Here is a 14,108-nt window from a genome sequence, read left to right as displayed (position 1 = left end):
TTGTGTTGTTTAAGTGTTCCCTTTATTTTTTTGAGCAGTGTATATTTGCGTCCATCTCAGTGAACTAATCCATTGGGGAGGCCTAAACTTAAAAGCCAATTTATGCTTGTTCTGAAAATGTGGTGGAGGGTCCGTATGGAGGGTGTGATGCAATTGCGGAGCCTCAGGAGGCACGCAGAGGCCAAATCAAGCTCTGTACCGCATCGCCATGCGTCTCGCAAATGTTGTAACAATCCAAGGGCTCTGTATAGCTCTGCATTGACATAATTGGTTTACGGTAGGTGGGGGCGGTACATCCTGTATAAACAAGCTCACTTCCTTGACAACAGCTCTGCACTGCTCTGCGAAGCGCAAGAAGTATGTTTGCCCTGACTTATGCAGAGGCTGTATCACCATAAACGCTGCATGGCCAATGCATACATAGGATTAACCATGCAGGGCCCATATGCACAATGCACTTCTCTCTCCAGGAATTACACCAATTTGTGCATTCATTGTTTCATAACTTCATTGTGTGAATTGTTTGCATTTGATTGTTAGTGTATATGTAAATTCCCCATTACATATATCACCAGTAGTGCATTTACCGTTAATTCCTATCATTTCTAATATAAAATGTTAATTTGGTTATGGGGAATTTTCTTAAAGCATTCTGTATATTATTATTTCAGTCTTACCGTTCTCATTGTCAGAGTGGACACATTGTTTGCAGAGTTCACAACCTATTCTACACTTGTGAGAAACAAGTTTGCGTTTATTCTAATCCGTATAAATGGTAAAATAAATTGGCATTCTACATGAGAAATGTTGCCGAATCTGCGAAAGCTAGCAGGAGGAGAATGGTTGGGTCAGGTTAAGGTTTTTTCTTCTTATAGATCTCTGGCTCCCTCTTGAGTCATTTGTGTGTTATTTCATCAAACAGTAAGCTTAAAGCATCAGACAAGCTCAATGCATATTGTTGATTTTATTAAAACACATACGGTGTGTCTATATATGGAAAAATACATGTTTAAAAAGTTTAACCAATCGATTGAAAGAACAGACGACTTTCGGTCGACCAAGATTTGTTTTTAGTTGGAGACAGCCCTAGCGGTAGATCACAGGCTTGCATTTTCACTCAGAAAGGGATCTTGACTCCAGAAATGTGGTGACCACTGCATTAGGGAATGTACAATGCTTGTGATCTTTTTATTTATTTATTATTTTTTTGCCCTTTTTTCTCCCCAATTGGTAGTAGTTACAGTCTTGTCTCATCGCTGCAACTCCCGTACAGACTTGGGAGAGACAAAGGTCAAGAGCCATGCATCCTCTGAAACACAGCCCAATTGACACAACACACATCCAACCCACAAGCCAGCTGCACCAATGTGTTGGAGGAAACACTGTACACCTGGTGACCTGGTCAACATGCACTGCACCCGGCCCACCACAGGAGTCTCTAGTGTGCGATGAGACAAGGATATTCCTGCCGGCCAAACCCTCCCTAACCCGGACAACACTGGGCCAATTGTGCGCCGCCCCATGGACCTTCCGGTCGTGGCCGGCTGCAACAGAGCCTGGGCTCAAACCCAGAATCTCTGGTGGCACAGCTAGCACTGTGATGATGTGCCTTAGACCACTGCGCCACCCAGGATGCCTTGCTTGTGATCTTTAAGTGGTGGTGTAACCTTCATTTGGAGACGTCTCTACCCTTGCTATACTTTAAATTGTGTTGGCTGAGGCTTCAGTTTCCGTGGAGATGGTTCTGAGAAAGTAGTCCATGGTCCTTATACTATATCTAAGGCAATCATCCACTGACCAATGTCTTCAATACACCCCATATCCCCTATAGGTTCAATACATGGCCTAACACATAGGCCCCAAATAGATCCATTACATGACGTAGCCTAAAACACCCCTTGAGTCCCCAGTTTTGAAGGGGAGGCCTGTGGCTAGGAGGCTGCATTGATGGGGTGAGAGGGGATTGTGAGGGGGAGGTTTAGGGGGAGATTGAGGGGAGGGTGAGAGGGGATTGTGAGGGGGAGGTTTAGAGGGAGGTTGAGGGGAGGGTGAGGGGATTGTGAGGGGGAGGTTTAGAGGGAGGTTGAGGGGAGGGTGAGAGGGGATTGTGAGGGGGAGTTTTAGAGGGAGGTTGAGGGGAGGGTGAGAGGGGATTGTGAGGGGGAGGTTTAGAGGGAGGTTGAGGGGAGGGTGAGAGGGGATTGTGAGGGGGAGTTTTAGAGGGAGGTTGAGGGGAGGGTGAGAGGGGATTGTGAGGGGGAGGTTTAGGGGGAGGTTGAGGGGAGGATGAGAGGGGGTGACGAAAATATCAACAATATTTCAAGGGCAGCTTTTTTCCATCTTCATAACATTGCAAAAGTCTGAAACGTTTTGTCCAAAAATTATGCAGAACAGCAAATCCCTGCTTTTGTCACTTATTTTTATTATTATTATTATATATATTTTTTACCCCTTTTTCTCCCCAATTGATAGTTATAGTCTTGTCCCATCGCTGCAACTCCTGTACCATGTGTCCACTGAAACACAACCCGCCAAGCCACTTGACACAATGCCCACTTAACCCAGAAGCCAGCCGCACCAATGTGTCGGAGGAAACACCGTACACCTGGCGACCGAAGTCAGCGTGCATGCGCCCGGCCCGCCACAGGAGTCGCTAGAGTGCAATGGGACAAGGACATCCCAGCCGGCCAAAACCTCCCCAGACGACGCTGGGCCAATTGTGCGCCGCCTCGTGGGTCTCCCGGTCGCGGGATTGAATCCGGATCTGTAGTGACTCCTCTAGCACTGCGATGCAGTGGCTTAAACCGCTGCACCACTCGGGAGGCCCTTCTGTCACTTCAAAATTAGACTACTGCAATGCTCTATTCTCCGGCTACCGCTGCTCGGATAAAGCACTAAATAAACTTCAGTTAGTGCTAAATACTGTTGCTAGGACCTTGACAAGAACCCCAAAATGTGATCATATTACTCAAGTGCTAGTGGTTACCTGTTAAGGGCTGATTTTAAGGTTTTACTGGTAACCTACAAAGCCAGGGTTGGGTAGGTTACTTTCTAAATGTAATCCGTTACAGTTACTAGTTACCTGTCCAAAATTGTAATCAGTAAGGTAATTTTTGGATTACCCAAAATCAGTAACGTGATCTGATTACATTCAGTTACTTTTAGATGACTTTCCCCTTAAGAGGCATTAGAAGAAAACAAAAATGTAGTTTACCAATTGAATGACATCTATTGCAGGATAAATCAATGTTAAAGTTGACATAGCTGGCCATACATGGATGTAAACTTCTACTTTATGGTTTGGTTATGTAGGCTTCTTCTAACCCATCGCTCTCTACTACATATAATAATACGATTACATTGTAACTTTACATTAAAAACCAAAGTCTATCATAATTCCAGTCATTCCAATAAATGTTATACCCCTTGATTATCAGGAATAGGACTTGGAAATATGGAAGCATAGATTAGCCAAATTGTTTAACCTGAGTATAACCCCAAAACTAAGGACTTATTAGCCAGCCCTACTCTGTTGATTATGATTTTGTGCTCATGGAATGGCATGCTTTGAGCACTACTGAAAACTGCTATTTACATGTGAAAAATTAATGCCATATGCTGCAATTGCTATAGGCCTATTGTTTGCCTTTTTGTTGGTAACACTTTGATATCTTGATAATATACAGCTGTTTAAAGGGCAAATCCACAGATGAAACAATAACAAAACCGTCGCCCGCCTCTATTTTGGTAAAAAACTGAGGGAAGGGCCTGGACATTTTTTACCACTCTTAGATTAATAGAGAGAGCTATGAATGCAAGGACTGACCATCCATGATATACACATTATTGTTTTAACCATGTTATGAGGCTATACAGTGTTTGTTTACGTTTTTTTGTAATCCCTTACATGTAATCTGTTTCTCCCCAACGCTGTACAAAGCATTACATGACTTGCTCCTACCTATCTTTCCGATTTGGTCCTGCCGTACGTACCTACACCTACGCTACGGTCACAAGACACAGGCCTCCTTACTGTCCCTAGAATTTCTAAGCAAACAGCTGGAGGCAGGGCTTTCTCCTATAGAGCTCCATTTTTATGGAATGGTCTGCCTATCCATGTGAGAGACGCAGACTCATCTCTTCAGTAGGTCCTATGATTGAGTGTAGTCTGGCCCAGGGGTGTGAAGGTGAACAGGACGGCACTGGAGTGACGAACCGCCCTTGCTGTCTCTTCCTGGCCGGCTCCCCTCTCGCCACTGGGATTCTCTGCCGCTGACCCTATTATGGGGGGCTGAGTAACTGGCTCACTAGTGCTCTCCCATGTCGTCCCTAGCAGGGGTGCGTCACATCGTGCCAGGTTTTTTTGCTATACTCAACTTGAGTGGGTTGAGTCACTGACGTGATCTTCCTGTCCGGTTTTGCACCCCCTCGGGCTCGTGCGTTGGGGGGAGATCTTCATAGGTTATTCTCCGCAATGTCTCAGGGTAGTAAGTTGGTGGTCTGTTGATATCGCTCTAGTAGTGTGGGGGCTATGTCTCAACCTTAATGCTCGGCTAGGAAAAGCCAACGGACATTTACTCCTGAGGTGCTGACCTGTTGCACCCTCTACAACCACTGTGATTATTATTTGACCTTGCTGGTCATCTATGAACATTTGAACATCTTGGAGAATGATCTGGCCTTAATGGCCTTCTACTCTTATAATATTCACCTGGCACAGCCAGAAGAGGACTGGCCTCCCCTCAGAGCCTGGATCCTCTCTAGGTTTCTTCCTAGGTTTCTGCCTTTCCAGGGAGTTTTTCCTAGCCACTGTGCTTCTACATCTGCATTTATTTGCGTTTGGTGTTTTAGGCTCAGTTTCCGTATAAGCACTTTGCGGCATCTGCTAATGTAAAAAGGGCTTTATAATTAAATGTGATTGATTGAGAGTGAGGGAAGGGTGAGGGGAGGGTGAGGGGGGGATCAGATCCAGCCTGAACTGTTCAATGTAGTAGGGAGTTGTAGTTTCCAACAGGCCAATATCCTACATAGTCTAGCGCGTATAACGTGGTAATTAACTACAATGACCATAATCCATTGGGCATCTACTGTCCGGTCTGTGTTTCTTTTATGCCTGCTTTGGAAGAGACAGAAAAATATGCGCTAGTGAGGGGATATAGAGAGCATCTGTACACTATATATACAAAAGTATGTGGACTCCACTTCAAATGAGTGGATGTGACTATTTCAGCCACACCAGTTGCTGACAGGTGTATAAAATCGAACACACAGCCATGCGATCTCCATAGACAAACATTGGCAGTAGAATGACCTTACTGAAGTGCTCAGTGACTTTCAACGTGGCACCGTCATAGGATGGCACATTGTCAAATTTCTGCCCAGCTAGAGCTGTCACGGTCAACTGTGCTGTTATTGTGAAGTGGAAACGTCGAGGAACAACAACAGCTCAGCTGCGAAGTGGTAGGATACACAAGCTCACAGAACGGGACCGGCAAGTGCTGAAGCGCGTAACACGTACAAATTGTCTGTCCTCGATTGCAACACTCACTAATGAGTTCCAAACTGCCTCTGGAAGCAACGTCACAAGAACTGTTTGTCTGGAGCTTCATGAAACGGGTTTCTATGGCCGAGCAGCCACACACAAGCCTAAGATCACCCTGCGCAATGCCAAGCATCAGCTGAAGTGGTATAAAGAGGAGTCAATTGGACTCTAGAGCAGTGGAAACACCTCTGGAATGATGAATCACGCTTCACCATCTAGCAGTCCGATTGACGAGCTGGGTTTGGCAGATGCCAGGAGAACGCTATCTGCCCCAATGCATAGTGCCAACTGTAAAGTTTGGTGGAGGAGGAATAATGGTCTGGGGCTGTTTTTCATGGTTCGGGCTAGGCCCCTTAGTTCCAGTGAAGAGAAATCTTAACCCTACAGCATACAATGTCATTCTAGACGATTCTGTGCTTCCAACTTTGTGGCAACAGTTTGGGGAAGGCCCTTTCCTGATTCAGCATGACAATGCCCCCCGTGCACAAGCGAGGTCCCATACTGAAATGGTTTGTTGAGATCGGTGTGGAATAACTTTACTGGCCTGCATAAAGCCCTGACCTCAACCCCATCGAACACCTTTTGGATGAATTTGAACGCCAACTGCAAGCCAGGCCTAATCGACCCAACATCAATGCCCGACCTCACTAATACTCTTGTGGCTGAATGGAAGAAAGCAATGTTCCAACACCTAGTGGAAAACCTTCCCAGAAGAGCGGAGGCTGTTATAGCAACAAAGGAAGGACCAACTCCATATTAATGCCCATGATTTTGTAATTAGATGTTCGACGAGCAGGTGTCCACATACCTTTGGTCATGTAGTGTATCTCTACCAGCAGTCCTAAAAATATGCCTTATTTACTTTGAAGAACTACTAAATAGTGATTTTGTCAGACGGCATAGGCTGCAGCTCTAAAGAGATGAGATGATGACTTGTAATTAAATAATAATGTCATCAAATAAAACCAATGTAATATTCTCAACAACTGAAATATGTTATTAAAGTCATGTGAATAACTGATGGTTGCTAAGCAGTAATGGGCAGTCACTACCATTATGAGACTTGTATTAATTGTTTTGTTCTGTTTTGTTTTGTTACAGCATTCAACCCACATAATGCATATTGCATTCAATGTTTTAAAAAATCATTTAAACCGAACCAACCTCAAAAAACACAAATTATTCAGCACTAGAGGGGGGTGAGGGGACGGTGAGATGACAGGGAAATGGGCCACTCCTGTACTCTAGCCTCCAGGCTTTCTCTTTTACAGAGGGGCCTCAATGGCTCCAGAAAATTGGATTTCTCTGGCCTCAGAGAGAGTTTAGTTTATTAGGATCCCCATTAGCTACTGCACATGCAGCAGCTACTCTTCCTGGGGTCCGCATAAAACATACATACATGCAGCCTACTCAATCACTTTTTATAGCTACTGTTTACAGGCCTCCTGGGCCGTATACAGCGTTCCTCACTGAGTTCCCTGAATTCCTATTGGACCTTGTAGTCATGGAAGATAATATTCACATTTTGGGTGACTTTAATATTCACGTGGAAAAGTCCACAGACCCACTCCAAAAGGCTTTCGGAGCTATCATTGACTCAGTGGGTTTTGTCTAACATGTCTCTGGACCTACTCACTGCCGCAGTCATACTCTGGACCTAGTTTTGTCCCGTGGAATAAATATTATGGAGCCCTCACTGCTGCTCGATCCTCCGATTTTTCCTACTTAATTGAGGAGAATAAGAACAATCCAATATTTATTTTTGATACTGTCACAAAGCTAACTTAAAACCTGTTGGGGCAAGGGGGCAGTATTTGCACGGCCGGATAAAAAACGTACCTGATTTAAACTGGTTACTCCTCTTGCCCAGAAACGAGAATATGCATATAATTAGTAGATTTGGATAGAAAAGACTCTAAAGTTTCTAAAACTGTTTGAATGGTGTCTGTGAGTATAACAGAACTCATATGGCAGGCCAAAACCTGAGAAGATTCCATACAGGAAGTGCCCTGTCTGACAATTTGTTCTCCTTCTCTGGCATCTCTATAAAAAAATACAGCATCTCTGCTGTAACGTGACATTTTCTAAGGCTTCCATTGGCTCTCAGAAGGCGCCAGAAAGTGGAATGACGTCTCTGCAGTCTCTGGGCGAAAAACAGCAGGAGTTTTTGGGAGTGGTCAGGCAGGGAACAATGACACTGGAGTGCGCGTCTACGAGAGGACTCCATGTTCTTCTTTCAGTCTTTGAATGAATACAACGTCGCCCGGTTGGAATATTATCGCTATTTTACGAGAAAAATCGCATAAAAAATTATTTTAAACAGCGCTTGACATGCTTCGAAGTACGGTAATGGAATATTTTGAATTTTTTTGTCACGAAATGCACTCGCGCGTCACCCTACGGATAGTGACCTCAACGCACTAACAAAACGGAGCTATTTCAATATAACTATGGATTATTTCGAACCAAAACAACATTTGTTGTTGAAGTAGAAGTTCTGGGAGCAAAGGTAATCAAATTTTTCTTATAGTAAATCTGAGTTTGGTGAGGGCCAAACTTGGTGGGTGTCAAATTAGCTAGCCGTGATGGCCGGGCTATCTTCTCAGAATATTGCAAAATGTGCTTTCGCCGAAAGCTATTTTAAAATCTGACACCGCGATTGCATAAATGAGTTCTGTATCTATAATTCTTAAAAGAATTGTTATGTATTTTGTGAACGTTAATGCTAGTTCTGAACATCACATGCTAATGTAAAAAGCTGGTTTTTGATATAAATATGAACTTGATTGAACAAAACATGCATGTATTGTATAACATAATGTCCTAGGAGTGTCATCTGATGAAGATCATCAAAGGTTAGTGCTGCATTTATGAGGTATTTGTATTTCGCGCCACGCGATTCCACTGGCTGTTGACTAGGTGGGACGAGGTTAAAAGCAGCATTCCCCAAGAGAGGCTTTCACTTCAGCAGTGATAAAATCATGAACTTCTTTGACGAAAAGATCATGATCATTAGAAAGCAAATTACGGACTCCTCTTTAAATCTGAGTATTTCTCCAAAGCTCAGTTGTCCTGAGTCTGCACAACACTGCCAGGACCAAGGATCAAGGGAGATACTCAAGTTTTTTAATATCAAATCTCTTGACACTTTGATGAAAATAGTCTTGGCCTCCAAACCTTTAAGCTGCATACTGGACACTATTCCAACTAAACTACTGAAAGAGCTGCTTCCTGTGCTTGGCCCTCCTATTTTGAATATAATAAACCGTTCCCTATCCACCGGATGTGTACCAAACTCACTAAAAGTGGCAGTAATAAAGCCTCTCTTGAAAAAGCCAAACCTTGACCCAGAAAATATAAAAAACTGTCGGCCTATATCAAATCTCCCATTCCTCTCAAACATTTTTGAAGAAGCTGTTGTGCAGCAACTCACTGCCTTCCTGAAGACAAACAATGTATACGAAACGCTTCAGTCTGGTTTTAGACCCCATCATAGCACTGAGACTGCACTCGTGAAGGTGGTAAATGACCTGTCCTCATCTGTCCTCGTGCTCCTAGACCTTAGTGCTGCTTTTGATACCATTGATCACCACATTCTTTTGGAGAGACTGGAAACCCAAATTGATCTACACGGACAAGTTCTGGCCTCGTTTAGAATCTTATCTGTCGGAAAGATATCAGTTTGTCTCTGTGGATGGTTTGTCCTCTGACAAATGAACTGTACATTTCGGTGTTCCTCAAGGTTCCGTTTTAAGACCACTATTGTTTTCACTATTTAATTTACCTCTTAGGTGAGATGTCAATCGGAAACATAATGTTAACTTTCACTGCTATGCGGACAATACACAGCTGTACATTTTGATGAAACATGGTGAAGCCCCAAAATTGCCCTCCCTGGAAGCCTGTGTTTCAGACATAAGGAAGTGGATGGCGGCAAATGTTTTACTTTTAAACTCAGACAAAACAGAGATGCTTGTTCTAGGTTTGAAGATATCCCTCTAGTGGTGTGGGGGCTGTGCTTTGGCAAAGTAGGTGGGGTTTTATCCTGCCTGTTTGGCCCTGTCCAGGGGTATCGTCGGACAGGGCACAGTGTATCCTGACCCCTCCTGTCTCAGCCTCCAGTATTAATGCTGCAGTAGTTTATGTGTTGGGAGGCTAGGGTCAGTCTGTTATATCTGGAATATTTCTAGTGTCTCATCTGGTGTCCTGTGTGAATTTAAGTATACTCCCTCTCTTTCTCTCTCTCTTTCTCTCGGAGGACCTGAGCCCTAGGACCATGCCTTAGGACTACCTGGCCTGATGACTCCTTGTTTCCACAGTCCAGCTGGTCGTGCTGCTGCTCTAGTTTCAACTGTTCTGCCTGCGGCTATGGAACCCTGAACCCTGACTATGAAAAGCCAACTGACATTTACTCCTGAGGTGCTGACCAGTTGCACCCTCTACAACCATTGTGATTATTATCTGACCCTGCTGGTCATCTATGAACTTTTGAACATCTTGGCCATGTTCTGTTATAATCTCCACCCGGCACAACCAGAAGAGGATTGGCCACCCCTCAGAGCCTGGTTCCTCTCTAGGTTTCTTCCTAGGTTCTGGCCTTTCTAGGGAGTTTTTCCTAGCCACTGTGCTTCTACATCTGCATTGCTTGCAGTTTGGGGTTTTAGGCTGGGTTTCTGTACAGCACTTTGTGACATCGGCTGATGTAAAAAGGGCTTTATAAATACATTTGATTGATTGATTAATGACAATGTACAAAACAGGAGAGAGTTTAGTGCATTATCTCTATCCTGACTCACTGTTCAAATGATTTGTCCTAGCAGAACAATGTGGATGCATTTGGGTATTTTTGTCTGTAGATCAAAAATACTAAAAGGAGACAATGACATCATTGGTGTCCTGTCTGTCCATCGTGAGAGTTCCTTTTCATTCTTACATGAATCAGGATTGAGTCATCCAATGAGTAATTACAGTTCCCTCTGAATTCCCATTTTACTTTATAAAACCCCACACTATCCTCACTCACTCTTATATTGGAAAAATTAAGCTCTCATTCATTCTCGTGTCATTTCCAGTTCAAAACGTTTTATTTCCCTCATTATCACGTCAAAAAGGTAGCCTAGTACTGTAGCAGAGAAAATATACTTTATAGCAGTGGTCTTGACAGGCTGTTTGGTATGTTACAGGATATTACAGCTGGGGAGATTCTATGTAAACCCTTCTCACAGTTATAGTATGAGACCTTCTGTAGCTCAGTCGGCTCTTGTAACACTAGGATAGTGGGTTCGATTCCGAGGGCCGCCTGTACATAAAAAAATGTATGCACACATGATTGTAAGTCACTTTGGATAAAAGTGTCTGTTAAATGGCATACATAACTATTATATATCAGGCCTTGTTTCTCATCACTGGACCTAAACTATGATAGGAAGTGCCTTGTTTTATATGCATGTATATTTCTATCCACTGATGTCATACCTGATGTCACTTACAGTAACTGGTGTGACCACCATATTTTACAGTAACTGGTGTGACCACCATATTTTACAGTAACTGGTGTGACCACCATATGTTACAGTAACTGGTGTGACCACCATATTTTACAGTAACTGGTGTGACCACCATATTTTACAGTAACTGGTGTGACCACCATATTTTACAGTAACTGGTGTGACCACCATATTTTACAGTAACCGGTGTGACCACCATATTTTACAGTAACTGGTGTGACCACCATATTTTACAGTAACCGGTGTGACCAGCATATTTTACAGTAACTGGTGTGACCACCATATTTTACAGTAACTGGTGTGACCACCATATTTTACAGTAACTGGTGTGACCACCATATTTTACAGTAACTGGTGTGACCAAGTCATTGTTGCTGATGAATATGTGATGTGCACTGAACATAAATATAAAACAACATGCAACAATTTCAAGATTTAAGGAAATCAGTCAATTGAAATAAATTCATTAGGTCCTAATCTATGGATTTCACATGACTGGGAATATAGATATGCATCTGTTGGTCACAGAGACCTTTAAAAAAGGTAGAGGGGTGGATCAGGAAACCAGTCAGTATCTGGTGTGACCACCATTTGCCTCATGCAGTGAGATACACGCTTTCTGTCATCGGTACAGTTGAAACCGGGTTTCATCTGTGAAGAGCACACTTCTCCAGCGTGCCAGTGTAAATTGAAGTTGAGCATTTGCCCACTGAAGTCTGTTATGGCGCCGAACTGCAGTCAGGTCAAGACCCTGGTGAGGACGACGAGCATGCAGATGAGCTTCCCTGAGACGGTTTCTGACAGTTTATGCTGAAATTTTTCGGTTGTGCAAACCCACAGTTTCATCAGCTGTCCGGGTGGCTGATCTTAGACTACCTGCAGGTGAAGAAGTCGGATGTGGAGGTCCTGGGCTGGCATGGTTACACGTGGTCTGTGGTTATGAGGCTGGTTGGAAGTACTGCCAAATTCTCTAAAATAACATTGGATGCGTCTTATGGTAGACAAATTAACATTCAATTCTCTTGCAACAGCTCGGGTGGACATTTCTGCAGTCAGCATGCCAATTGCACGCTCCCTCAAAACTTGACATCTGTGGCATTGTGTTTTGTGACAAAACTGCACATATTAGTGGCTTTTTGTTGTCCCCAGCACAAGGTGCACATGTGTAATGAACATACTGTTTAATCAGCTTCTTGATATGCCACACCTGTCAGGTGGATGGATTATCTTGGTAAAGGAGAACATGCTCACTAACAGGGATGTAAGCGGTGACCCAGGCGCTAGGAGAAAAACGCTGGTTGATTTGGCAAACGAGACAAACTGGCACAGACAGACAGAAACACAGGTATAAATACGCAGCGGATAATGGGGAAGATGGGCGACACCTGGAGGGGGGTGGAGACAAGCACAAGGACAGGTGAAACAGATCAGGGTGTGACAGATCAGGGTGAAACAGATCAGGGTGAAACAGATCAGGGTGAAACAGATCAGGGTGAGACAGATCAGGGTGTGACAGATCAGGGTGAAACAGATCAGGGTGAAACAGATCAGGGTGAAACAGATCAGGGTGAGACAGATCAGGGTGTGACAGATCAGGGTGAAACAGATCAGGGTGAAACAGATCAGGGTGAAACAGATCAGGGTGTGACAAAATCATAACTTTAAATGAAATCACTTCACAGAGTAAAACGAAATGTAAATATACTAAACATGTATTCAATGTCTTTTAACAGAAAATATATACATTACAACTTGAAATCATCAGCATGGTAATGAAGAAAATAGCAAAGACTGTATATTTCCCAAATAAATGGTTTATTTAATATGTGTTATGTAGCTACAACATTTACATGAGAGAAATGTGAACACTGTGTGGATGTTGACCGTAGGATGTTCAAAGGGACAACAACAATTATATACATGAGCAATAGATTAACCAATGGAAGTTTAAAAGATAATAAAAAACATGTATAATTAAAACAAACAGAAATCAAACCCAGTCCAGAACTATTGCCTTTTTGGGTGAACACTGGAGATGGCAGCCCTGTGGAAGTTCTTTGTCCAAAGCTTGTTGAATGCATGCACTGAAACAAAAATCGGAAAACAAAATTAGGATACTGAAAACAATTTATATTTTGGCATCTTAAAAAAGGTAGAAATTGAGTTATGCCTAATATGGCAATTCATATCATTTTTCCAAAATTAATTATTGTTCTGGGTCAATATTGGCCAAACTCATTGTTCGGTTAATTCAACTTGGGGTTTGGGTTGTGCTTCTAACCCAGCGCCTTAGGTTGAGCGCTTGACCCAAATGCTGGGTAAATTATACTATATTGCCGGGTTAAAACAACCCAGTGTGTTGGGTTATTTTCAGCGTCATCCTAATTTAAATTTTGCTTGCATATTTTTGCCTTCTCTACCATCCCTCCCCCTCCATTTCCTACACACACAATCAAGATGTTAATGTTGAATTTCAAATCATTTCTATTGCCTGCATTTCACAACATACTTCAGAGAATGTACTATATATATATAAATAAATAGCACATTGAAACAAAACCTTATTGTCTAAATATATATTATTTCACAAGATAAGATTTCATGAAATAGGATTGATTATGAGAATTCATGTATATTATTTCATGAACCAAACAGTCCAAACTTCATACTAAAGCCTCAGCTGAATTTGAAAGCCTCAGCTGAATTTGAAATCTGAAAAGAACAAAGCATGCGACAGTCTGTCCGTCTAGAGTGGTATTAACACAGATCTGTCTGTCAGGCAGTGCCAGAGCTAATCGATAGATATTCACATTCACTGACACACTTACAGCTATCTTAGGTGACAGCACACACACTGCTGTTTTGACATACAATAATGGTCTACATTTGAGTCGAGTTAAAACATTAATAAACAAAACAAGTGTAAAATATAACATTTGAAGGTCACTACTAAGGACATGGACTAGTGACTTTATTACCTTTATTTAACTAGGCAAGTCAGTTAAGAACAAATTCTTATTTACAATGACAGCCTAGGAACGGTGGGTTAACTGCCTTGT

The 14,108-nt window shown here is 42.8% G+C and overlaps 1 protein-coding gene across 1 annotated transcript in view; it reads right to left on the bottom strand.

Annotated features, from left to right (window-relative positions):
• Positions 1 to 12,818: 12,818 nt before the first annotated feature.
• Positions 12,819 to 14,108, bottom strand: part of LOC115149421 (protein FAM163B-like) — a 48,993-nt gene continuing 47,703 nt past the window's right edge. Inside the window, exon 5 of the transcript XR_003866864.1 lies at positions 12,819 to 13,133. The gene's annotated coding sequence lies outside the window, so the exon portion shown is untranslated. The remainder of the gene's footprint in view (positions 13,134 to 14,108) is intronic.

Source organism: Salmo trutta, chromosome 15 (assembly GCF_901001165.1).
Source record: "Salmo trutta chromosome 15, fSalTru1.1, whole genome shotgun sequence".
Classification (NCBI taxonomy): domain Eukaryota; kingdom Metazoa; phylum Chordata; class Actinopteri; order Salmoniformes; family Salmonidae; genus Salmo; species Salmo trutta.
This window is presented reverse-complemented; position numbering and strand designations above follow the sequence as displayed.